The 25,384-nt window shown below is 40.1% G+C and overlaps 1 protein-coding gene across 7 annotated transcripts in view; it reads left to right on the top strand.

Annotated features, from left to right (window-relative positions):
- Nucleotides 1-25,384, top strand: part of SOX5 (SRY-box transcription factor 5) — a gene marked incomplete at its 5' end in the record, with an annotated part of 289,871 nt that overhangs the window by 38,988 nt on the left and 225,499 nt on the right. The gene's annotated exons all lie outside the window — the stretch shown is intronic.

The following is a 25,384-nucleotide window of genomic DNA, read 5'->3' as shown; positions in this document are numbered from 1 at the left end:
CATGCCACAGATATCTACAGAAAATTTTGCTGTGGTTATGGAATTAAATCAGCCTACAGCTTTCCTGCCTGTGAATTCCCACCTTTTTGTGGACTTTACAAATGATGCTCTGCACTTAATTTGTGATGTGCTGCAGCCCACTGAAAGTCTAGAGCTGGTTTTATCTAAAAGCAGACAAACAGAACCAAAAGCAATGCCCCCTGTGTTCCTCACCAGTACTGCGCTGATCACTACTGTAGCGTGTGACGGGTTTGGGCCCTTCGCGCAGAACACCGCGACATGTTTTCATAAAGGTTGAGAGGTGCAGGGGAAGGCATTGAAACCCCAGGACTTGGGCACCTCCACAAAGCTGTCTATTGTGAACACGCTTACGCAGCTCCTGCCTGCTTACAAATTGATTGCAACTTTTCTGTTAGTCCCTCACTTCGACAAGGGCACTGACAATTTCACTTTAAGTGAAGGTAATGAATAGACCTGCATATTTGAAGGCTTTTAAAAAGGCATTGCAAAATAGGTGATAGTGTATTCTCATAACAGCCTGCAACAGCTCCGTAGTGGTATTTAAGCCCTTACAGCTCATTACGCATACGTAACAAGCCCTAAGTAAAAAGCCCTAGGGATTATTATTTCTCACAGGACCAAGTCACTGGTTATTTACTGAAGCTGCTCTCCCAGATAGAATAACTCACTGATCCCAATCCATTCCTCCTCCTTTTTGATTGAATGCTTAAGTTTGAACAGTGGTTTGGAATATTTTACTTTACTTTGTGTTATTGCAACTTTAAGTGAAGAAAGAACATCACTGGGAAAATTAGTCATGGGCAGGCACGTTATTATCTTTTCCTGGCTTGTTTACCTCTCATCTGTTATCGTACGTTTTATGGAGATGTGACTCGTTAATATACTGTTCCAGCCAATGGGATGTTAGGGGATGTAACCGGTGTATGAGCTTTGCTGTATTTGGGCCTCTTCTGAGAGAGTGTATTGAAGATAAGGGGTTGTTCCTGACAACACTAAGTTGATAGATAAACTTGTGATCACATCAGTAGTGTAGAACCAGAACCTAATGAAACAAAAACTCGTTGTCTTCTGGGGAGAGCCCAGCAGGAGTATTTTAACTGCACCTCACTGAAATACTTAACTGCTCTTTAACTGATTTATTTATACTTATATTCTATTTAACTTAAGGCCAAGAACTTTAGCTTAGCATTTAGTGTGACTTCCCGCTATAAAGGCTGTATTTAATGTGATGTCAAAACAGTGTGTGTTCTGTCTCTTTATAATACAAGATACTGAATTATTGCATGGTTTACAGTTTTCCTGTAGTAGTGAGATGCTGCAGGCTTTCCTGAAGCATGTTTGAGGGGGGGTTGTAGGGACTGGTTTTGTCTTCATGTCTTAAACAATGTTTAAGAAGATTGCCAGTTTGTATGAGTGCAACATTTTGGTAGTAACTTTTTTTGTGTAGTGAGGAGTGTCTTGTAAAAATCATCATCCAGGTAGGTCAGAAAGGATGTATTTAGCCTGTGAGTCTCCAGAAAGAAGGAAATGGTCAATGTAAACTAGTAAAATATACATAATCACTCCCTCTGCTGTTGTGGTATGTAGTTATAAGAAGGAAATAACTAGTGCTTGGAATCCTTTAGGTTACTTCAGTTTGGGTGATCGGAATGACTTTTGTAACTGCTCAAAGGATGCATTACAGAGTTTATTTTTATACTGTTTGAACTGACATTCTGTGCTGTTTTATCATCTCTGGGAAACAAATCCAGGTGCAGGCACATGTGCACACAACACCACACAGTGCGGTCCAATACAGTGTTATTGATAAAGCTCCAGCAGTGTGCTTCACACTTCTTAATAGCTTGTCAGCTGTATCGCCACACCTACCGACCGAGCCTGCAAGGGACTGTGGAGTTCTCGTTTTGCAGCTGCGTGCTGTCCTTAGCAGGGTATGCCTCTACACATCCCTCTGATATCCAGTAAGACAGGATCAAATGTACAGCCAGTCCGAAGTCATGTAGTGCATCGCTCTGCTGCACCCCTCTAAACCATCCTGCTTTGTGTGTGATTGTTGACTAAGACTCTTTTCAGAAGGGATTCTTTGATAGGCATTGCAGAGATCCAGACAGATCTTTCTGTGGTAGCTCAGTGTGTGGTGCTCCTTTGGCTTAGGGAACGAGCTCAGCAGAAGAAAGCCACAGCCAAGGGATCTGGAAAAGGTATGGAATTACACAGATCACTGACTACTGTTGTATCAGTGGGCTGCGTAGCCGAATGCCTCTTCTCACGACAGCCACCCCGCCTCCTCATATTCTGCCTCTCAGCACTGGGTCATGAAGGGACAGTTAGGAAAACAATTTCATCCTCGAGAATCAATTTCTTGGCTTCGCTTTTCTAGCTGCTAATTGACCCTCTGTTTCATAGGTTACTTCCAGCTGTGCTTTGTTTTACAAGTCCTGCCAGCTGGGACAGCCTAGGATCCTTAAGGTAAAAGGCTGATTGCACCAGAGTGATAACTCAACAGTTTAGCCAACTGAGACTTTTGAAAACTTACCCGGTTGCACTTTACCGAGCTTTACCATGTGTTAGCTTAGAGACACAGCTTGGAATGCCAGGTAAATTTGTATAACAGGAGAGCAAAATCCCTAGGAAGAAATCTTCAAACCTAAGCTGAAAAACCCATCTTCCCATCAAAATGAATAGATATTTCTGAGGGTGCTAAAACTGCAGCCAGGGAAAGGTTGTTGTGGTGGGCACAAACTGTGACACGGGAGGCTCCATCTGAACACCAGGAAACACTTTTTTCTGTGGTGGTGACTCTGCACAGGCACAGACTGCCCAGAGAGGTTGTGGAGTCTCCTTCCTTGGAGATACATAAAACTCGCCTGGACACAGTCCTGGGTATCCGGCTCTAGGTGGCCCTGCTTGAGGGGGAAGTAGTCCAGGTGACCTTCAGAGGTGCCCCTCCAACCTCAGTCAGTCTATGAAAGGTTAGGGCAGCTCTATGCCAAACTCCCTTCCTCTTGATAGTAGAAGCAGGATACTTATTGTAAGTACAAAAGCTCTTCCACTGATAAGAAAATAATAATTTATCAGACTTAAACCAAAGGCTCAGTAGAAAATACGAAACAAATCATTTGACCTAGAATATATCCGAGAGTCCCCTTAGGACGTTCATAGCAGGCCGTCAGCTTAGTGGGGAAACGCTTGAGGATTACAGTATCAGTCAATACGGCTTTTGAAGAAACCTTTTAAGGCTACAGCATTTGGGTAGCACAGATAGTTGTTAGCTCATCTACGCTACCAGGGTTTCTTTTATTTATTTCTATTTATCTGTCTTACCATGTTGGTTTTGCCATCTCTCAAGACTGCTGATCTCACCAGCCATCTCTGTGTGCTAATTTCTGAAAAGAAGGGATGTGAAGGCTAAAAGTGCTCATTGAAGTGTACCATGGGCATGGTATTTGTGGTCAAATTCAACCATTCTTCTTAACTGTACTATATCAATCAAATGCTGGATGATATTAAAAAAAAAACAAACCCAAAACAAAAACAAAAAAAGGAAGAGAGTTCTGACCAAAAGCTCAAACTGGTAAGATGCATTTTTACCACTGTCCAGTTGCTCCAAACTGTGACTGCGCTGCTAGCCAAATTAGTCCTGCACTTTCAATGGGGTTTAGAATTAATTTTCATCGGTGCTTTAGACTCTTAAGGAGTGCTGCAGCTTGACACTAATAAATGCTGTGTTTCTGGGGGGAATGAAGTTACTCCTCTGTAACTTGGGAATAATATTAAGGATTTTTTGTCACATTAAGAATAAATGACAATACTACTGGTCACAGAGCTTACCGAAACACTGCTTCAAGCGTTTCCTCCACTTGCCCAAAATAAAAGTTTGTTTAATGCTGGATTTGACTTGTCTTATCCTGTACATCCCAGCCTGTGCCTCACCTGTTGGTCTGGGGTCGTCAGCACGTGAGCAGTCTTGGATCAGAACAACATGTGGCTGGAGCACTTAGCTACTATTCAGAAGTTGCGAAGAGAATGGAAATCTGAATGTGTATATCTTTTTAAAAAGTCAAATAGGACTCTAATTATACTGAGCTAAAGAATGCCTATTAAAAAAAAAACCACTGTGGTTTTAGAGAAATTTTAATTTCCAGTGTACCTTTGTGCATCAAGCTTAGGATAAGTTATTGTGATGGTACAATGCGCAGTGTTGTGAACACCAGTGCCGTTATTGTGCCAGCTCTAATAATGAGAATTTCATTGTTTGGGGAGAGCAGTCTCCTACACTCTAGACAAAAGTGTAATTACTTTTGAACGATGTGGAATGTGCTCAGTTTAATAGCACGGAGAATAGATTCACAAAGATTCAGATAAAGCTAGCTTGGAAGCCATATGTGCAGTGTGGCAGTATGAAATTGTTAGCAGGCACCATAATTACAACACACACACACACACACACACACACACACAATTTCACAGTTTAAACTATAAACTGTTGTTTTTGTAAGAGATAGACAGGCTTATCTGAACAAGACTTGTTCAATTAAAACAAAGCAGAAATGGTAAGTTTGCATTTCTTTTTTTTTTTGAATGTTCTCTCCTTCCTCTCTTAATGGTAAATTGATATTTATAATATGATTAAATTGCATTGTTGCAAACATTGCATTTATAAATGTCATCATCAAAGTAGCACAAGAAAGCAGTTTGCACCAATACAATTTCAGGCTTGTATCAGAGTTTTATCTTTTCAATCTTTACACTTGCACTGTTTCAGAGAATGACTCTGCGGGCTATTAGGGGAAAAAAAATAAAGAAGAATCTGCCAGGACCCATCAAACAGCTATAGAAGTTGCCCACTGCATCATTTAGTCCAGACCCTAGAAATCTTTGCAGTTCTTGGGAACCAGTTGTGTTGGAGCTAGAAAAAGCTTTCATGCCTCACGTGTCTGCATGACAAAATATCTTTTAAGTTGTTATAACCTGCCTGCCCTCCTTGTCATGATCTGCATCCTCCCTGCTCTCCAGTCCTGCCCCATGTATCTAAGTAATGCTTATAAGACTTGGCAGTTACTTGCAAAATACTTTTCGTGCAGGTCCCATGTAGGGCAGGCAAGCAAAAAAAAAGTTTTAATTTTTCAGGTGAGGCAGGGATCAATGCCATAGTGCCATTCAGGAGCAGGATGCTAGTTTATGGAAGTTCCTTTGATTTCTTCTACCACGCTCTGTTTTCACTGAGTTTTGGTAACTTGTGGACATGGAGAACCAGGGTGGATATATCATTCCAGCCAAAGTCAACGGGCAGAAAAACTGGCTGAAGTTTGAGATAACCCACTGGTGTTTTGATCAGATTCTGAAAGGTCCAAAGGTTGATTAGGGGACAATAAATAAGTAATAAAGTAGGAAAACAATTTTTTTCCTTCCCTAAATAGGAGGGTTAGAACTACATTTAAAACAATAAATTAAAAAATCAAGAACAGTCTTATCATGTATAAATTGCCTGAAATACAGGGTGCAGATGACTGCAGTTTTTAAAGGCCATGAAGAAAAGTGGAAACAGCAGTTGTTTGTTTTTGCTGAAGATCATCTTACTGTGAAGCAGTCACGTTTTTAATGGATTCATTTGAATGCAGTTAAGCAGAAAATAATCAACAGAAAAGTAAACACCTTTGTTTTATAGAAGTGCTGGGAACTGTATGTATCCATTGTTTGCAAGTGATTATATGCCTAGGAATCAATTCATTGACTTCATACTGGAAAATATCTTCATTTAAGCTTCTTGTATAAATACTAGTAAAAACTAATTGAAGTGAGTAGCTGAAAAATTCCACGGGGAAAAAAGATAGGTAAAACCATAAAACCCACAGTCAGTAGGAATATTTGAACCAGATGGTGTCTCTTACCATGAAAGGAGAAAATATATGTAAACCTTAGGAGAAAAACACTTGGTCATCTTTCTCCAGTCCGGGTCCCTCACCTGTGGCACGCTGCCCAAATTTATTTGCCATTAATCTTTAGTCTCATAGTGAGGCAGAACCTCAGCTTCCAATTAAACACCCAGATTTCCATGGTTCTAGAAAGAGAAGGCAGCAGAATTGTCATTAGGTTTTCATGCTTTTCCATTCAGACAATGAGGTGGTCTCCTTTGGCTGTGCATCTGCACTCTTCAGAAATCTGTGGCCTCGGGCTGGCAGTGTAACTACTATCAGAACAGAGAGCAGCATACCAGACCTTCCGTACTCTTACCTGACACGTGCCTCAAGGCAAGGCATGGGGGAATGTGGGAATCGAAGTTGATTATATTCCCCCCTCTATGCAGTGCAAACTTGAACTTCTGCACACCGCCTTGACTCATTTTTGCTTTGGAAGTTGCCCATTTATTTTAGAACTTCCAGTACTGTTCCCCTGTGTGATTTCTGTCTGCTCCCTCTTAGCAGGTGGTATGGCGCTCTCCCTTTCTTTTCACTGCAGGTGAGAGTGCCTTTTTCTCTATTTCCAGCTTTATAAGGACAGCCAATACTACTCTGTCACTTTCTGTCTGCTTGCAGTTGTCCACTGAAAACCCTTTTTCTGCCTTGCCTGTTTTCTTCCTCTGCTTGTAATCATATTTAACTTAGTCATTTTTATTATTTAGTCCATTCTAAAGCCTTTTAGTAAATAGCTTATACGAAGACGTCGAACAGTAAAAGAAAGGGTTGAGCTATTTGCTTGGACAGAATGTCAATAAATTAGAGGATGGTTGGTTTTCGTTACGCAGCTCTACTTTTCGTAGAGATACACCAAGACTGAAATGCATTGTGAAGTATTGGTCATGGTTTCTTGAATTTCAGGGTTGTGAGGAATCTCTGTAATTATGGCTCCTAAAAGTGCCAGAATCTTCTGCTATACTCAGGACTCACGTTTTACAGTCTCTTCTCTCACTGTCAAGTATTTGTGTCCACAGCTAGAATGTTGTCCGTTTCACCGACAGTTTGAGGCGTTTCTTTCTTCTCTGTCCTATAAATGCCTAAGTGAAATGCTCTGTCATGGTTTTTTGTCTTGTTTCTTTAAGTAGATCTTCTCTAATCGCACATTTCTTCAAATCAAAGTTGGATCTGGCTATGCCAAGGCCAGCTTTCTTTTTCTAATTTATCTTGCTGCTGCTAGTGCTTTTGCAGATTCACCAGAAGTAACGATGGCCAGAGTGGTAATGAAAATGTGGCTTCAGGCAGTTGCTAGCATTTAAAGTGTCATGTCATCCAGTTGTGTTTGTTTTTCCTTTTGTGGACCTAACTACTTCCTCTCGTCTTGAGTATATCAATGAAATATCACCACCTTCTCCACTGTAATAAAGTGGTTTATTAATTTTCTCTGGAGATTCATGGCTGGTGCCTGTGGTAAAACAGACTACAGATTTCACTACGTGTTTGTTTAAGTATGGACATCTAACATAGATGGGTTAACTCCTAAGGCATGTGCAGAAACCTCCCTAAGGGCACAGGTGAACATGCTGTGATGTTTCTGAACCAACCAATATTCCCAAGTGTTTCCAGACAAACGGAGGAAACTAACTCTTAAGAGAGGCCTTTGTGTCTGGGGCAGCAAGCTCTCCTGAATAGTTTGGCCAGCCTCATTTCCAGATTCTCTTTAATACTGTTGTTTCCCTTTCTAATTTAGATGCAGTTGTGTGACCAGATAAGGCATCTCCTCTGCTGTTTGCAGAGGAGAAGCAGACTCAATGAATCCTATGAATTCAGCATCACTAGATAAACCAATGGACACAACTGAGTGGAGTTTCTGCCCAGTTTAACTAAGGATAATTTTTTTCCAGAGCAGTGTAAACAAGACTGTCATTATGCATGGAAATAGTTGGCTTTGGCGTCCTTTTTTTTTAATGCTTTTAAAATGGAATCTACCCCAAGCGCTATAAAGTTTAACTTTTTGTAGTTTGTACAGACAACAGGCAAATTCTATAGATTGTCGGAAACACAGACCAGTAAAAATCTGACATCAGACTGTTACTATCTTTATTTATATTGTACCCAGAGTGTGATTTATTTTTATGGCAACAGAAAAAAAGAAACATTCTTGCCCCAGAATGCTTCGCTTATGACCCTGTTCCTGCAAAATAATCTGGTTGATTAGAACCTAATGCTGATGGTAGCACGAGGGAGGGAAAGAGAGGTCATTGACTATAACTCCTTCGGCACATAGCCATTTATAGGATTGGAGTTTGATGACACAAAATAAGAAATATTGTAGCAAAAGGTGAAATCCTTCCACTATCTCAAGTCTGAATTACTGTTGTGGGTTCTATGTGTATCTATACATTAAGTTGTGTCCGAAGAGGAAGCTTGCCATTGCTTATTAATATCGCTAGCCAGAAGTAATACAGAATACTGGTGCTTCAGACCCTCCTCTATGTTGATTTTCAAATTTGAATTTAAAGTGTGTGTTTCATCTCTGAAACTGTGAGTGAAACTTCCCACTCTCTCATTCTTTCCATTTTAAACTGCTGCAGTTGTAATCAGGAGAATAGCTTGTGTTCGGATCTGTCTGCGTTCAAAGGCAATAGCGATTGCTGAGGTTCACATCTAGGTGCCAAGGACCTGTGGGGTCCTTGGAAATCCACTGTATACAAACGTAGAGCTTGGTGGATTAGGACGTTGTGGTAGGGAGCTAGTTTCTCATATAATTTCCAGTTAAATCTATAGGGCTGTTTTTATGGTATGTGATAGCAGTCTGAATAGTAAATTTCTGTTTCTGTTGATTACAGGTCTGTTAAAACAGTAAGAGAAGATTTTGGCTTTCTCTTACACAGGAGGGAAGTTAGCATAAACATGGTCACTAGCACATAATGCGATGTCATGTCAGTCACAATGTCACTCCTTGGGTGAGGATTCAAGGGTGAGGACTTGTCAGACTAAATGTTTGCAAAGTGTATGTCCAGAGGTGAGCTAGTAACTTTAGGTTTAGCTTTGTGGTTAATAGAAGTCAATAAGGAATAGCGGAGTGTGATTTGTTTTGTCCTAACATAGCTTCTAAGTAGGTCAGAGAAATCACACCCTAGAAGTGTGCCTATTTTTCTTCCTAGGTTACAGCTGGAGCTTAGGGTGATAAACTCAGCTGTTGATCCCTATAGTTTAGAAATCTGTAGTTAGATAACTTTAATGAAAAAAGCCTTGAGGGAGAGGTAATTACCTGACTGAAGAATTTGCTTTTTTGTAAATAATAATTGATATATAGTGCTTAGGTTTGTTGGGAATATAAAGCATTCTGCATCTCAAAGCTGAAAACATGCAACTCACTCGAGTTTGTGTCCTGCATCTGGCTGATATTAGTGTGAGTCCTTGGTGTATCTTTTACTTTTATAAATACAAAATGTGCAAACAGCTTCTTTATTATCCTTATTATTCTTTATTAACCTTAATTTTGTATTGTCTTGACACTGACAGTAGCACACACAGAGTGTGAGGGAGAGAGCAGATTGATCAGCCACAATAAGATTGTTTGAATTCTTTTTAAACTGATTTGATAAATTCTGTTGGAAAACTGGTTTTGGGATCTACAAGCAGAATTGAAAATTAAGAGATTAAATTCTGCAAAGAATATATACTTGTCCTTCGTCCGTGATGGTCTATGGTCTGTTAGTGTTTCCAGACTCCTGGGGGTTCCTGGATGCCATACAGTGAGATTGGGGTTCAGATCACCAAAGACTAGGCACATACGAGTTAGTTAGGTGTCTGGGATCTCTTCACAGTTTATGGAAAAAGATAACCACCCTCCTAGAACAACCTTTCCAATCTTAAAATAAGCATCTAAGACAAGAAAGATGAATTACCCTCTGAAAGTGCTTCTCTATTGACTATAGAGGGAGCCTTGATGACTAGTTTAGACTAGATGTCTAATTTGGGGCTAAAATTAGGTGAGAGTAATCCCATTCACAGTACACGGTGGAGTTAAAGAAATAACACACATTCCTGTATAAATATTCTCTCGTATTTTTGTAGAAGTAACCGTGTTCAAGCTCATCTTTCTTTCTTTCTTTTTTTCCCTTTTTCTCTTTTCTTGGTGTGTGGATATTTAAGCATACTTGTTTTTGAATCAGCACTGACGGTATTTAGTGGGGTTTTACGAATCGGGTATTCCCTAAAAGCTTACCTTTTGTTACATACCCAGGCAGCAATGTGAAGTTCAAGTAATAAATTTTACACGTACATGTGCAGTTTGAAATGTGTTGGTTAGCAACATGCATCGGAGAACAGGAGCAGCCCAACGCACCTTTAGGAGGCTATTTTGAGAAGGTTCTCACGATACTGAAGAATGGCATTGGTTCCAGTGGTTCTCCCTATTTTAAATTTAAGTAATTGCATCTCAGTTACAATTAGAAAGTTAGGTGCTTAATAAAGCATTCATCATTCTTGCTATAAGCTGCACTGAATATCAAATTTTATTGTTAAGTTTAATTGATTAAGGACACCACGGTGTACGTAACCTGTTGTGTCTGAAAGATTTGATTTAGCCTCGTTTTTGTAGCAGTGCTGCCAAGTCCAAATGCCATGCATAGGCTTAGTAGCTAGACCTAGCAATATTTTAGTTACAAGTTCCAGTCTTACTCTGTAGAAACCTGTCTGCTGTGCTTGTTTTAATTCTATTTATGTCCTCATCTATGTTTAATCCAGAAAGTGGGTATATATACATGTGTGCAGTTTCACATTTTGGCACCGTATTTGGTATACTGTGTGCTGTGACTTGTATCATGCCTGCAGGCCATAGGAAAACGACACAAATTAAATGTGAAATAGAGAGGAGACACAATTTAAAACTTGCATGTTCTAGAGAATGCAGTATGGCGTATGAGAGTTGCAACATATTGCAAAAAAAAATTCACCCTATTTCCCCAACAAGAAGACCGTGTTTTCAGCTGTGCACGCTGCTGGGGACGCGGGCAGCTTTCTTAGCGGTTGGCTCGAAATAGCCGTCGCGGCGTTTTATTTGAGGGCGGTATCGTGACCACTGCTACACATGCTCTGTCTTCTTCTCGCTCCTGCCTGACTACACAGGTCAGCGTTCTCCTCTGCCCTCTTCTGTGATTCTGTAATTATATTTATTTTACAGAGACATGTGAGTTCCCTTTTCCCTTTTACATATGTTGTTTTGCTTCATGCTGAGAAAACTCCACAGCCTGACAGGGCGCTTCCCCCCACCACCCCCCTCTTTTTTTTTTTTTTTAAGCGCTCCAAATTCTATCCAGCTTTAAACTCTTATGTTTATAACCCTGAATATCTCTAAAATGTCTTTACCTAAAACACTTTATGGTTTTATTACCAGGTTTATGCCAGTAATAATATTCACATCAGCTTTCTTAGGGATAATCTTTAAGCAGAACCTAGCAAGAAAGGCTTTGAAAACTATCATTCCCAGGAACGCAAATCTCGGAACATGAAACATCGGTTTAATCGCCCTCTCTGACAACTTAACACGACAGATTGAAAAATACAAGCCGATATGGAAGTGGGATCAATGGATTATCAAAGTCCTAAACATCTTCTCTTGGGGAGGGAGGGGGGCTTCGGGGTCCATTGGCATGCGTAAGACATGAAGTTTGCATAGCTTACCGCAGATCCGATGCTGTCTGACTGGCAGGGAAGTTGAGACAGAGAGAGAGAGATTTACATGAGGGAACTCAGGGGGCTTTGTCACGGCAATTGTATAAAGTGATATACAGTGCAAATCGACTCGAGCATGTCCCTGGATAGCAGGCGGTTTACAGCCTCTTCGAGCAGAGATTACTGCTTTATCTTGTCATACTAAATTAACGTGGCAGCACACTGTTAAACAGTGGTGACCTCTTCATCTGTGGAAATTGCTGCCTAGAGGAGAGATGGTATTTAAGACTCTCTTTCTCTCTCTCTCCCTCCCTCTCTTTCTCCCCTCCCCACTTTCCCTCTCCCCCTCCCTCTCTCTATCTTGTCTTTTTCTTTTTTTTTTTCCTGTAGGGCCCTGAGGCATTTTTGGGTTAGGTTGTAACATTAAAGACAAAAAGAAAGAAAGAAGGGGGGAAGGGAGAGGCTTTTAACATCAAGGTGACAACAGCTATGTGTTAATTGGGCCTTTGTTGTTTGATTAATAGCCACTTTGGTGTAGAATATTAAGACAGTTGTTTGGACAACTTTCTAAAAATGACATGTCCTTTCAGTAAACTAGGATTAAGCAGTGTTCTCTGGTCTGCACATTTTAACTCCTTATTGTTACTGCATTTAGTCCTAATCTTACTGTTATTTAGGAGTGAGCCTGCTGTCTGTCCGACTCTTCTGGCATTGTCCTTAGCTGGCATACATTGGCACAGCTCACTCCAGTGAGCTGCTGGTATTGCTAAGGGTCAAGGTGATGAAGATACCACTGAAATGTAGTTGGGTTCTTGTACTAGACTATATCAGATGATCTTTGGAATTAAATAATGATCCTAGAAATACAGCTAAGCAGTGAAATGACCATAGCCTTTTTTTCATTGGGCTGGCAGAAGAGTGGGAAAAATAAATCTCGTGTTCCCATCCTTTTCAGTAAACTGAGGCGATGAAGGAGAGAATATCTCCTCCTCAGACCAGGTTTTCTGTTCCTGATCTTTCTGTTTACTATGCAGCGATTCATTGTGGGTCCAATCCAAAGCTCTTTGAAGTCAATATAAAGACTGCTTTGTCTTTAATAGGCTTTGGATCAAGGCCCACATAACCTTAGGCAAATTATTGCAAATCAGTGTTACGAAGGGCTTTGAAATTTGCAGGCATACATGTCCAAAGGACTCATTTTTGTTGTAATTTTTCATAAGCAGTTGGGAGACCAGGTGAAGTCAGTTTGGGCAGCCCAGCATCGGAGATAGCCACGTGGGCTGCATCATGTCTACGTGTTTGGATGAAGGAGTCCTATGCTACTTCTTCCTTTGCTTAATCTTTTAGTCTTTGGCAGGTTCTGTTCCTACACTATTAAGGTTATCAGCTGACAGGAGAAAATAGTTTTATGTCAAAAACTCAGCACCGACTCTGGGCGCCATGGGATGTTTGCTACTTCAGTCATCTGAAGAAGTTATGGTGGGAACTCAACGATCTGAAATGGAAAAAGACTTTAAGATATCTAGCTTGGATTTTTCCTTGCTGTAGACAATTGTTCCTTACTGTGAATTTCTTGAGCTGCCACCTACACAGATTCATGCAAAATTCTGTGCATTTTGTATTGTACATTTTGTATGTAACATTTTCAGAGGCAAGCTTTTATTCATTTCTCTGAGATGCCAGCAAAGCTTATTTTTGCAGTAGAATATTTGCTATTTGAGATGCAGCATATCTGTGAACACCAATGTTATTGTTGTTTTCTTTGGATGAATTTTGAAGGCCATTAGGCCAAGCATTTACACTAGAGGTACAGAAAGGACTGACTTCCTGATTTATTATTTTTAGAAATCAATGCATTTGATAATTTATGTACAGCTTACAGAGGCCACATAAGTGGCTCATGAATCGATCATCAGCCAGCAAAAATGAAAGCTAATGAGCTCATTTCAATAGTGAGTTGCTCGTTAGCAGGTAGGCTTACTGATCTTTCAGGTTTTCCAGTTCAAAGTCACATGGTCTTTCCCTGTTCTTGGAAGAAGTAGTTTCCTTGAAAAGAGAGAAAAAGCAAACATGGCAAAGTTTTGAACATTTTCTCATTGCTTTGACAGGTATGTTTACAGTAAACGCTTGATAGTGTGCTAGAGGAACAGCCACTTAATGGTCTCAGGTCTAAGTCTGTGTCCATCGCTGTAGTGCCAAGAACTTTCAGCAGCTGAAATTGGATTTACTAGTGAATTTACAAGACATGTGAAGAGATGAGTATGGAGGCCTCTTCTTTGCTTCTGCATAGGAATCAATATGTTCCCAGCACAGCGTTTTCTGCCCAGCTTTTCTCCAGCTCCACAGTCGGATGTGGGATGCTAGAAACTGCATTACTGTGCGGAGCTAGGCACTCCGGGCTCCCCCTTGTTCACAGTCAACACCGTGGCCCATCCTGGTTAGCTAGCACCACACCTATGTCCTCCTCTCTCCTAGTAATAATTATTTGATATCTTGCTCGAAACACTTGGATGATTCCAGTAGGATTTCTGTAGGGTGTATGCAAAAACTAGCGCATTTGGCCCAGGTGTTATTCTTCTAGGTAGAGATACCAAGAGCTGAAGAAACTTGGGAATTAACCTTCCCCTAGGAAGTGAAGAACTCTAAGGGTCAGTGCTAAGAAGTAGCATGGATTTTATGCACCAGGGCTCATAAACCTGCTTGACAGCAGGTTTTTAGCTTTGTGCATTAATAGAGTACATTGGTGTCCAGCACTACCATTGATTTTTTTTTAATTCCTTTTAGTAAAGAACCAAATTCATTATTAATCCCTTTGAAAAGCAAACCCACTGCTTTAATTACCAAACCTTTGTTAGAACATTCTTGAATCCGTATGTTATTTATATATGTAAGTATATATGTAAAAATATGTAGGTGTGTATATATGCAAACACACATACTTTAACAATCTCCTATAGACACAAGAAATATACTGCTCCTAATCAGACTGGAAAAAAACCAGATTCTTGACAGAGTTGCCTGAGGCCCCTGCAAAAGAGGGACTCTTGAAACATATTTTTAAAATAATTTAAAAAAAGACAGATTTTCCAAATCTCAGGAATAGATTTTCAACTGCCTGATTTGGCTTGAAATGAGTTGGCTGAATCAGTTTCTTTTTCTTTTAAGTAAGTCTATAAAGCTTTGATGAATCTGGCTCATTGTTTAGCACTTATCTCATGAGTAAAGCTTGAGAGGTTTGGCTTGAAACTTACCAAATCACATCTTTGGAAAATGGCCCAAGCCTATTGATTTATTTGGAGGAAAGAAAAAAAAAATCCAAAGCAAAACACAACCAAAAAACCCTGATCCAGCTTAGTGAGTAAGTCCCTTACAGATCTATAGAGCCCCTCCTGAATGAGCCCATCTATTTCCCAGTGTATGTGAGGCCTGTACTTCATGGAACTGTAGGCCTGAGAGGGATTGCGAGAGTCCCGGTCCCAGCTTCAATCCAGGGATCAGCTGTACCAATGTTATTTTTGTCAGATAATAACTTTCTAAAGTCACTCAGTGCAGGAGACTTACAGACCAGTCTCTCTGTCCCAGGGTATTGCTGTCTTTACAGTTAGAAAGTTATTCCAAATCCGTGACTCCAGTATCTTCTGGTTTGGTTTTGGCTCATTCATGTGGCCTCACCACTGCAGCGAGAGAAGTGTAGTTCCTCCTCTGAGCAAATGTTTTTGCTTTTGAAGACTTGGTATCACATCCCCTCTTCCCAAACTGGTCTTTCAGTATGCAAAGTTCTTGTCTCCACCATATTTTTGAAAAAGTTACTTTACTTTGGTTCCTGGAAACTAGTAGTAGTGGAAACATTGACATTTAAACAGCTACGTCTCCTGCCTGACAACAGGTGATTTTCTATTAACGATAATGAGGTGTGCAGCAGATGCATCTGCAATGCTACTGAAAAACTCGTAACTCCAAGTAAAATGGGCTCGGAGTGGCTCAGTGACAGTTCCACAAATGGTGCTGAGATTTTTTGTTTGGTTAACCTGCAGTTAAATCCTCTCAGGAACTAATCTGTCTCGTTAGCAGTGGTTAAGTTTTCTAATGGAAGGAAGGCTTTGTGTGCCACTGTTTCTTGCTTAGTTTGCTGGCAGAAGTCAAGTTTTGGGTCTGCTTGGCTTTACAGACCTCTGACTGCATAGCTGTGGAAAAGCAAGATGGATTACATTGCCTCTTGCATATCAGAAGAACTGCCAGTGAAGGCGGACTGCAGGAGCTTTTCTTGTAAGGAGGAAGAAGAAGAAACATTGAGTCTCAGGTCCTAGGGTTAGTTTCCAAGGCAAGGAGTTGGCAGGGAGGAAATCTTCAAAATTCGAGACATTTGATCTGGAAGTCAGTGGGGAAAAAATAAACATCAGACCTCATGATATCAATTATCCGAGTCACATTTAGAAAGTACCCAGTCCTCTGAACATAATTATTTTCGTATGCACAAGATAAAGCGTGCAACAGATTTAAAATAAAAAATCCATTTCCTTTTATGATCTTTAAGGAATCCACTGTTTGTACAAGCTGAAATAAGGCATTTTATGGATTTAATAAATCCTCTGCAAAAAGGAGTTACCAAGTCAATCTTCCCACTTTACTAGAAGACACTTAGTAGACATTGACCTCGACGTCAGTCAACAGTTCTCTTTTTCCTGTGTTTTAGGCTACTTGATAAGAAAAACCCCACCTTCCCCTTAAAGCAATTCTTTCTCCCTTGTGTCTCTATTTTTACATTCTGCGATTCAGTCTTGTGACCACCAGAAAGAAGGTATACGTATAGAGCCATCTGGAATTCATAGCTGTTGGTACTTATGAAACTTGATGGATTTTTACTAAGCTGAGAAATAACCACTGATCTTAAATGGAGAGTAAAGACTAGGCAGATAGCTAATTTGCTGCAAGCCACTGCTTTCTTTTGGTCTTGGAGATCTGCTGTGGTAGCTGCAACTCTGACGGTGAATTCCTGGTGATTTCTTCTCATCCCTGCATCTCAAGAGAAGCTGGAGATCAGTCTAGGGTACAGTGGAGGAAAGGGATGTGCTTTAATGCTAAAGCAAAACCAATATGCAAGACAAGATGGCAACAATGAGTGAAATTTCCAGTTGCTCCTGAGTGAATCTTCATGTGGAAAAGCCCTTTTTCTTTCCCCTCTCCCTCCTGATGCTTTTTGGTGGAAGATTTTGAGCAAATTCCCCTTTGGAAGTGTGGAGTGCTACTGCAGTCAAAAAGTCAAAGTAATTAATGGCAGATGACAGCTGCTGCTGAAGAGCTCGACCTCATGCTTCAGTGAGGAATTCGGGTAGGATTTCACAACATAAGGATATTCTAGAAATCTTACAGAATTAACAAAATTTGTGGACCGCATCTCTATAACCCCCCATAGGTCCTATAATAAAGCAAATAAAGTTTATATGGTGGTAGGAAGATGACGATCAGCTCACCAAAGAAGAACATTGTGAGCAGGAATGGTCCTTGTGCTGAAACTAAAAGCACAGAATACTAGGTATGACCAAATGTGTCAGAACTCTTCTGAATTTTCTGCATGTGTTTCTGAGGCAAGTGTTTGAAGATGCCTATAAATACAGGATATTAGCATATATTATTTCCAAGAAAGAATATGGAAATTAAAAAAGGAACAGAAAAAGCTCTGAGATTTTGTCAAAACCGATGTGAATTAAGGGGACAGTCCTTTAAAATGGATTGCTGTGTTAGAAAACTGACGGGGGGACGTGCCCCAGGAGTTGTGGTAGGAAATAGCTCTTCATCACTGGCAAAGGATCAGTTTGTTCTGTTACAGTTTCGCTTTTCGCTTCCAGATTTATCAGTTCTCTGTCGGTTACTCTTTAGAACTGTTTTGATAAATAATTGTACTTGTGAAGGTTAATGGAGTGTCAGTCCCTTATTTACTCTCAAGTCAAATGTGGTGCATGCTAGTCAGAAGTGTAGCTCATGCTTCATGACCAGCTGACCTTAACGCTTTAAAGTGTGGTTATAGTCAGATAAATGACTGTAAAAATGGCATTAAAGGGTCCCATGTTTTCTGTCTTGCTGTGGCTTTGGAGGTCAAATTTAGTTGCATAAAAATATGATATTTTTATTAATTGCCTATAATGCTAACTTAACCTGAGGTTTCAGAATAAAGCTGTGTCCTTTTTGCCTCACGCCATCCCTAGTAATAAACATTTTGCAAATGGTACTTAACTGACTATTTTGTTGATGATATGTCTGCAAAGCAGAGTCCGGTTCCTCCTTTTGTAGCTGTATTGACTCTTTAGTGCTAATGGCTGTTAAAAAAAAATTAGTCAATAAAGCAAGCAGATAGCCATGACTCAGAAGATACGTGGGGACGAGTATGTTGGATGTAAATGACATTTTAAAGCCACTGTTGTTCTTACCAACATACATTGCCTGAGGTTCACCTGTTGCAGAAGCAGAACACAAATGCTTCCACCTGAACTTCTACTAATCTGTGCCAGTCTAAAGTTAATGCATCCCTTGCAGTCACAAGAATGGCTAGCTTATTTCCAAAGTTGCTGTCTATTTTCCAGTTTATTTTCATTGGTATCTTCACGGGATATTGTAAGAGCATTTCTTTTCATCAATGCTTAAGTGAAAAGAGTAAAACCTAAGACAAACTAGCAGTTCCTTTGAGAAATTTTCACAGCTAATTCTTGTCATATTTTATTAAGTGTACACTGCGCATAAACTTGACCTCTCTGGTACAAAAGCTCATTCTGTTACTTCCAAGGAAGAAAGTTCTACTTTTTATTTAAGTGAATAATAGCTGCAATGAAAATTCATAAACTTACACACCAAGGCTTAAAATAAAATGTGTTCTGGAAGTGAGATTTCCAGAACAGCTTCGTCTTCTGAACATTTTTCACTGAAAATAACCTATGGAGGTAAATGCAATTTGTTGATGGAGATCCTCTGAAACTCTTGCTAATCATTCAGTTTTCTGGCCAGCTTCTTTAGAGAATAAATATGTGCTGAAATCAGGAAGAATCAGGCTTATAATTGTCTTAATTGAAAAATATTTACGAAAGGATGTTGTTTAGACAGTCCTCAGAAATTCTGCATTTAGTCACTGAACACATATATATATGTGTGTATATATATATATATGCATATATGTATGCCTCCCTATTTTGTTCGATTGGCCTTTCTAATCCCAGGTTTTCTCTTTAAAGATGATATTTTGGCTCACTTGGGTACCTGCGATTTATCTGTCATCTGATCTTTTCACATTACCAACTCCTTGTGTGGTAACAGAATCTTGCTTTGTAGAGGCTTGAGGCAAATTTGAACCTACAATGTAAAGACTTACCTATTTTATAAATCTGAATCCTAAATAATGAAGAAAAACTGGTGTTGGGATTGAGTTGTGCAAATATAGGGCAGCTGGCAGAATACACGCTCCTTCCAAATTTTTTAATTCTTTCTTTAATGTAAGCTGTAGATGGAAGGAGGAAAGCACCGTGTGTTTCTATGAATGGGACACAGTTCCCAGCTAATACATGATACCGATGAAAGAAACGAAGTGATCATATTATATTTGGACTTGATGCTCCTTATGGGTCCCTTCCAACTCAGGCTATTCTACTCCATGATAACTATTGCTAATATTAATAGTCAGAAGTGTGACTATGATATACTACACTTAACTGCTCAAGAAAGCAGTGAGTCATGAGGTATATCAGGCATTGTAGCATGGTGTCATTGAAACATCTTTCTGCCTTCTTTTTTTAAGTGTTTCTTTGACCCTTAAGTTACGAGACACTAACGTTTGAGTAACAGGTAATACCAAAATGTAGTGTTGAAGAATGTAAGTGCAGGCAGGTTCCAGTACGGTCAGAGATACTGTAAGGAAGGTGAGATGCCTTTCAGTTGGACTGGCCATACATGGGAGAAACTAGCTTTTGCCTGCTTGTACCTTGTACAGTACAAATAAGCTCTCAGCCTATTTCCTATCTATAATATAACATTCATGTGATTTTTCACTTTCATGTGATTTTATTTATTCAAGCAATTTGATTTTTTCAAATATGTAGTCTCCACACGCGTAAGAAAGATTAAAACACTTAAATCAAGAAATTTTATCTAACTCTTTTGAGTATGTTTAAACATGTGTGCTGTAACACTCCTAGACCACAACAGAAAGGAGGAAGAAATAGGAAAACCCTCCAGAATGTATGATAATTATCTTTTTAATGTGTATGGGGAAAAAAAAGTATATATATTAAAAAGATGAAGTGTGACTCTCATAACCAAATACCCTGTCTTTGTGTTCACACCCCCTGTCTGTGCCTAAGGTCTCTAGGTGCTCAATAGGAGCTTTGTAATTATTTTTCCCTGTTTGATGTTGCTAAGTATAATGAATGGATTGCAGAGAACTTTTTGTTAGAAACTTCTGGACATCAGCTCAGTGCTGGTAGACACAGTGGTACCTAGTGGGATCACACCCTGAAACTCAGCCTTGATAAATTTAAGGTCAGAAAAAGACAGATTTTGTAAAACCGTGCTCAATTAGTCAACCAGTACTTCCTTGTCCCAGAGTGGGCTCACATTCTTTCCAGCCAAAGTGGAGAAAATTGTGTCTGTCTTACTTGGGTTGGGCAATTCTGTGGGTTTCTCAGCATCATTTCACGATGACTGAAAACTACAGGGAATACTCAGAGATCAGTGATTCAAAGAGGAGCTTGGAGAAGAAAAGCTAGTTCCAGCAAAAGTTATTCATCCTCTGCTGGTGGTGGGTAGTTGACTGTGACTGTAGAAGAGAAGATGTTCTCTGGGTTTTTTTACTTGTGTGCATGACATACAATGGTGCACAAAATTAATTGTTAGAAAAAGTAGAGAGTGGGGACTTAATCAGCTACAGGAATATGATTTCTTTTAAAAAGTGGCATAAGAGAATGAGAATGAACTGCCTTAAAGCTAATAAAGATCGTTCATATTGCTCAGAATAATTTAGGTAAGTGATGAGAAAGGGGAGGAAAATTAGCATTTCTGTACAGTTTGCTTACTGTGTAATTCTTAATCAGGAGTGTCACAACATCCCTTGATATCATCTTATCACAAAGGTCTCTTCGTGGTAGGCCGTGTATGCTACTGACTGCAGTTTAAAGGAACTGAAGAAAGAATAACTTGATTTTAAAAAGTGAGAACAACTGAGAATCTGTCATAAATTATAATTTATTAGGTTTTTTTCATTACTCGACCACAGTCTAAACTGGCTTTGGGGAAGGAGAGGGGGAGGGGAGTGGCTATGTGCATTTTAAATCTGGTTTAAACTTGGCTTGAAGGAGCAGTAGAATGGGACTTAAGTGATAAAATTAGATCATGCTGCTGCTGTCCTGGGCAGAACATAATACCATTTGAGGTGTACTAAGACCCGTAAGAATGAACTGAGAATTGGTTCTTGGGAATACTGGGATCCTGCATGTAGTCTGCCCTTGTCTTGCTTTGGAACCTGGCAAGTCAGTTCACATCACTTCCTAATTTGCCTACATGCAATATCATAGAGGGTTTCTGTGGGGATTAATTAAGGAGTAGTATTCCTCAAGAGTCAATGTTGAGACTGGTGTGGTTTAATGTCTTTGCTGGTGACATGGACAGTGGGACTGAGTGCCCCATCAGGAAGTTTGCTGATGCCCCAAGCTGTGTGGTGTGGTCAACATGCTGGGGGCAGGGATGCCATCAAGAGGGACCTTGACAGGCTTGAGAAGTGGACACACTGCAAACCTCATGAAGTTCAACAGGGCCAAACACAAGGTCCTGCACATGTGTTGGGGAAATCCCAAGCACAGCTACAAACTGGACAGAGAATGGATTGGGAGTATCAATAGATGGGAAACTCAACATGAACCACCAACATGCTCTTGGAGTCCAAAAGCCCAACTGTATCCTGGACTACAAAAACTACCAAAAGTAACGTAGCCAGCAAGTCAAGGGAGGTGATTCTACCCCTCTGTTCTACTGTGGCAAGACACCCTCCTCTCCCTCGTGTCCAGTTCTTGGGTCCCCAGTACAAGAAAGGCACGGAAGTGTTAGACCAAGTCTGGAGGAGGCCCCAAAGATGATCTGAGGCTGAGAGTGTTGGCCTTCAGCCTGAAGAAGAGAAGGCTTTGGGAAAATATTATTGCAGCCTCCCGTTACCTGGGAAAGCTGGAGAGGGACTGTTTACAAGGCTGTGTAGTGGTAAGACAAGGAGTAATGGCTTTAAACTGAAGGAGGGTAGATTTAGATTAGCTACTAGGAGGAAATTTTTCTCTGTACGAATGGTGAGGTGCTGACACAGGCTGCCTGGAGAAGCTGTGGCTGCTCCCAGTGTTCAAGGCCAGGCTGGATGGGGCTTTGGGCAGCCTGGGCTAGTGGAGGGTGTCCCTGCCCATGGCAAGGGGGTTGGAACTACTTGGGCTTTGAGGTCCCTTCCAACCTAAACCAATCTGTGAGTCTATGAAATTTTGAGTAGCTCTAACACATACTGTGTTTTTGTATCAGTGTTATATGGGTTGAGGTTTGTCATAATAATTTTTATTATTCTGATATATTTGGCATTCTTGGATCAAACACCATCCTCTATTTGAAGTGCATAAGATATAAATAAAATTGATTCCTGCTCTGTAAACATTTCCTGTGGAACTGACTTTCTGTGAATGTGTTTATTCTGTGTTGATACCAACAGAATATGTATATTTCTTTTTTATTATTATTTCCTGCGCATTCTTTCCTCTGAACTTGAGAAAACTACTTTGGTTTATACCAGAATTCCAAATTCTATTTCATTAAAATTGTAGAACAGCCATTAATAGAAAGAAAATCAAATTATAAAAGACATAGCAAAGAGCAGGTGAAATACATTTTGGAGGGAAAACAGATTTTCAGCAGTTATTAAAAGAGGATGAAAACTCTTACTGCTTGGAAAAATCTTATCAATTATTGTTTGTGTAGCCATCACTGAAGAGGTGTAATAGAGTAAGTGGTAAACAAAGTAATGGGTGAAGTTGATCAAAAGCAGGTTAAAGAGTAGACAGATAAAAGCAGATCCATGAATCCCATGCACTAGATGATACACATTTCAAAATTAAATGAATGAGACAAATGTATTTCTGAACCAATAGAAGTAATTTTGAAACATTTATATCCTAAATGTGGTATCTAATGCTACAGTTAACTCCAGTGGAGAGAGTGGGGCTACTTCTCAGGTAGCCGTTCCATTTTAATAAAGTAATGCTTTCTAGAAAATGAGAACTTCCAGAAGATTGCTTTCAGAAAAAGAAATAAAGTGATACTAATCTCTATGGAGGCAAAGACGATTTTGACAGCTATCATCCTGTAAGTCTAGCTGTAATCTTTTGAAAAGCAAGAGAACAAATACACAGTAAAAGTAAATAAATAGATGTGAAATGAGAAGGCTCATCAATGTAGCGGAACATGATTATTTCCAAGTGTAGTGGGCTTACCCACACACTTACCCTTCGTGTAGGAAATGCAACAAGATTCCTGATGCTAAATGCGTGGGCTAGGATCTTCAGAGGTATAAAGAACGGGCAGATTCCCAAAGAGCTGATGATTGGAAGTTGCATGGAATTTTAAGCTCATGAGCGTGCGTGTATTGCGAGGCGCTTCCTTCATACAGCGTTTTGTGTGTCTCGCTTGAATATTCCACGCAAAGCAACTAGAAAAAAAAAAAAAGAAAAATAGTAGCATGTGAAGTTGTTGAGGGTAGAGAGATGTTGCACAATGTGTTTTTATTGAATTAGTCAAAAGAGGCAGGTGTGTACCGCATGTCAGAAAAGGACAGGGGTACCTCCTTTGGAAAGCCAGGCTGGCAGACAGTGTCGGATGAACTCCTTTGGTAGAGATGAGGAAAAAATTCCTGGGGCAGCATGCTCTGCACAGGTGTCCTTCACTGTAGGACCCTTTTGCTTACTCTAACCTGTCAGAGTCTCCTACTCACATGGCAACATCTGTCTTTTACCTTACTCTGAGGTGGCTGGGAAAAAACATGGCCTGAAAGGTGACAGTGTTCCTTTGCCTGCTGGATGCTGTCTAGTTCTTGGTGCTGGATTCATGGCAGAGCGAGTGGCCTGTGGCAACGTTTTGGAAGTATGGAGAAAGAAATAACGGTGCCATGAAAGTTTGAACAGACAAATGACAATACACTCATTAAAATTCCCGGGGGAGATTAGAACCATAATATCAAAGGAATCAAGGGGAGACTGACTGCATGGCAGGAAATAATCAAATGTAAAATTACAAACCAATACGGCTGGATAAAGCAATCCAAAACACAGATAATCAATGGGAGTAAGGCACTTGGGAAGCATTAATGCTGAAAAAGGTTTAGGTGTGTTAAAACAAATTAGATATGTGCTTGTCAGGCAGCAAGGCAGCAAAAAAGGCAGTAACAAGGAGGTAATTGTCCCTTTCCTCGTAACTCTACTAAGATTACATGTGAAATAATGTGTTCAATTCTGGCTGTCTTAGAGGAGTCAGCAAATTGGAAGGATTTCAGATGCAAGCAACAAATGATTAAAGAGTTGCAGGACCTGATTTGTGAGGGAAGACTGAAAAAGGAAAGTAAATATACGCTAACTTTCCAAGAAGGTGTGATTGGTACGAGCCCTAACATAGGAAAGGAATAGTCTGGAGTGGTGGAGGAAGCTGCTGTAATAAGAAGAGTTTGGGCTGAAAGGAAGCAAGTATGAGGTGATGTTTCAGAGGAACAGGGTTTTTTACTTTGTAGACTATTCATAGGAGGAATGGGAAACCTGACTGATAAATTTTATTAGCCCAAATGAGGCAACAAGGGACCACCGCATCAGAGGGCTGAGTATGCCCTTTGATCCCGTACCCACTTTAGGTACTTGGCAGAACCACACTGCCTTCCTATGAGCATAAGCACGGGTCCTTGTGGGTGCAGGATACGTTCTGTTCTTTTGATCCCCAGTTTGTGGTGGCATCCTCTCCAGACAAGATATCCTTCAAGTTGCCCTCAACACAGAGGGTGCAGTTTTGACCACATCATAGGTGGTTTGCCTTTTCTCTCAGCCACCCAGCCATCAGAATGAGGTGAAGTATGTCTGTGTGGTACAATTTTTTGTAAGCTACCAGAGAAGAGATGAGGTGGTCTTACACCCCTTTCCCATCTGAAAACTCTGGTGGGTGGTAAAAGGAGAGGAGATCTAGGTAGCTCTGGAACAGCCGTGCAACCCTGTCTAACCGATGGTATTCCTTTTAGGTATGACTGAGCTCTGTTCAGATGGTCCTCTCCCATTCTTTGAAGGAGTTAGCACAGACAATGGGTTTGATTCATAGTGAGGAAGCTGGTGATTAAACTGCTTTTGACACTATACATAGGTTTTATTACATACAAAAGCCGAGTTGTTATACCTTGTTAGTAAGCTTGTATTTTTACACAGATAATCATTTTATACCGTATGATTTCCAAACTATTAGAAGGATTTAATGTATGCTGAAGACTCTACCAAGCTGTTTTGATAAGTAGTCTTATTTTTTGTTTAGCAAGGTCTTAAGGGTGATCTTTAGTCCTCCAGGGAAGAGATCATAAAAGTCTTAAAAGTGCTTTTGCAGAGTTTTATTTATTATTTTTAAGCATGAAGATTGCTAGCATGAAGATAACAAGGCTGTTATAGTACAGCATGTTCTTTGTTTTTGCAGGTTATAGCTCACATATTAGGAGTTCTCAAAATGCCAGTTTTGTTTGTTAAGTATTTTGAGAGCAAATAGATGTA

Source organism: Gallinula chloropus (genome assembly GCF_964237585.1).
Source record: "Gallinula chloropus genome assembly, chromosome: 1".
NCBI classification, from domain to species: Eukaryota; Metazoa; Chordata; class Aves; order Gruiformes; family Rallidae; genus Gallinula; species Gallinula chloropus.
Note: the sequence above shows the minus strand (reverse complement) of the source record. Positions and strands in the feature narration are given on the sequence as shown.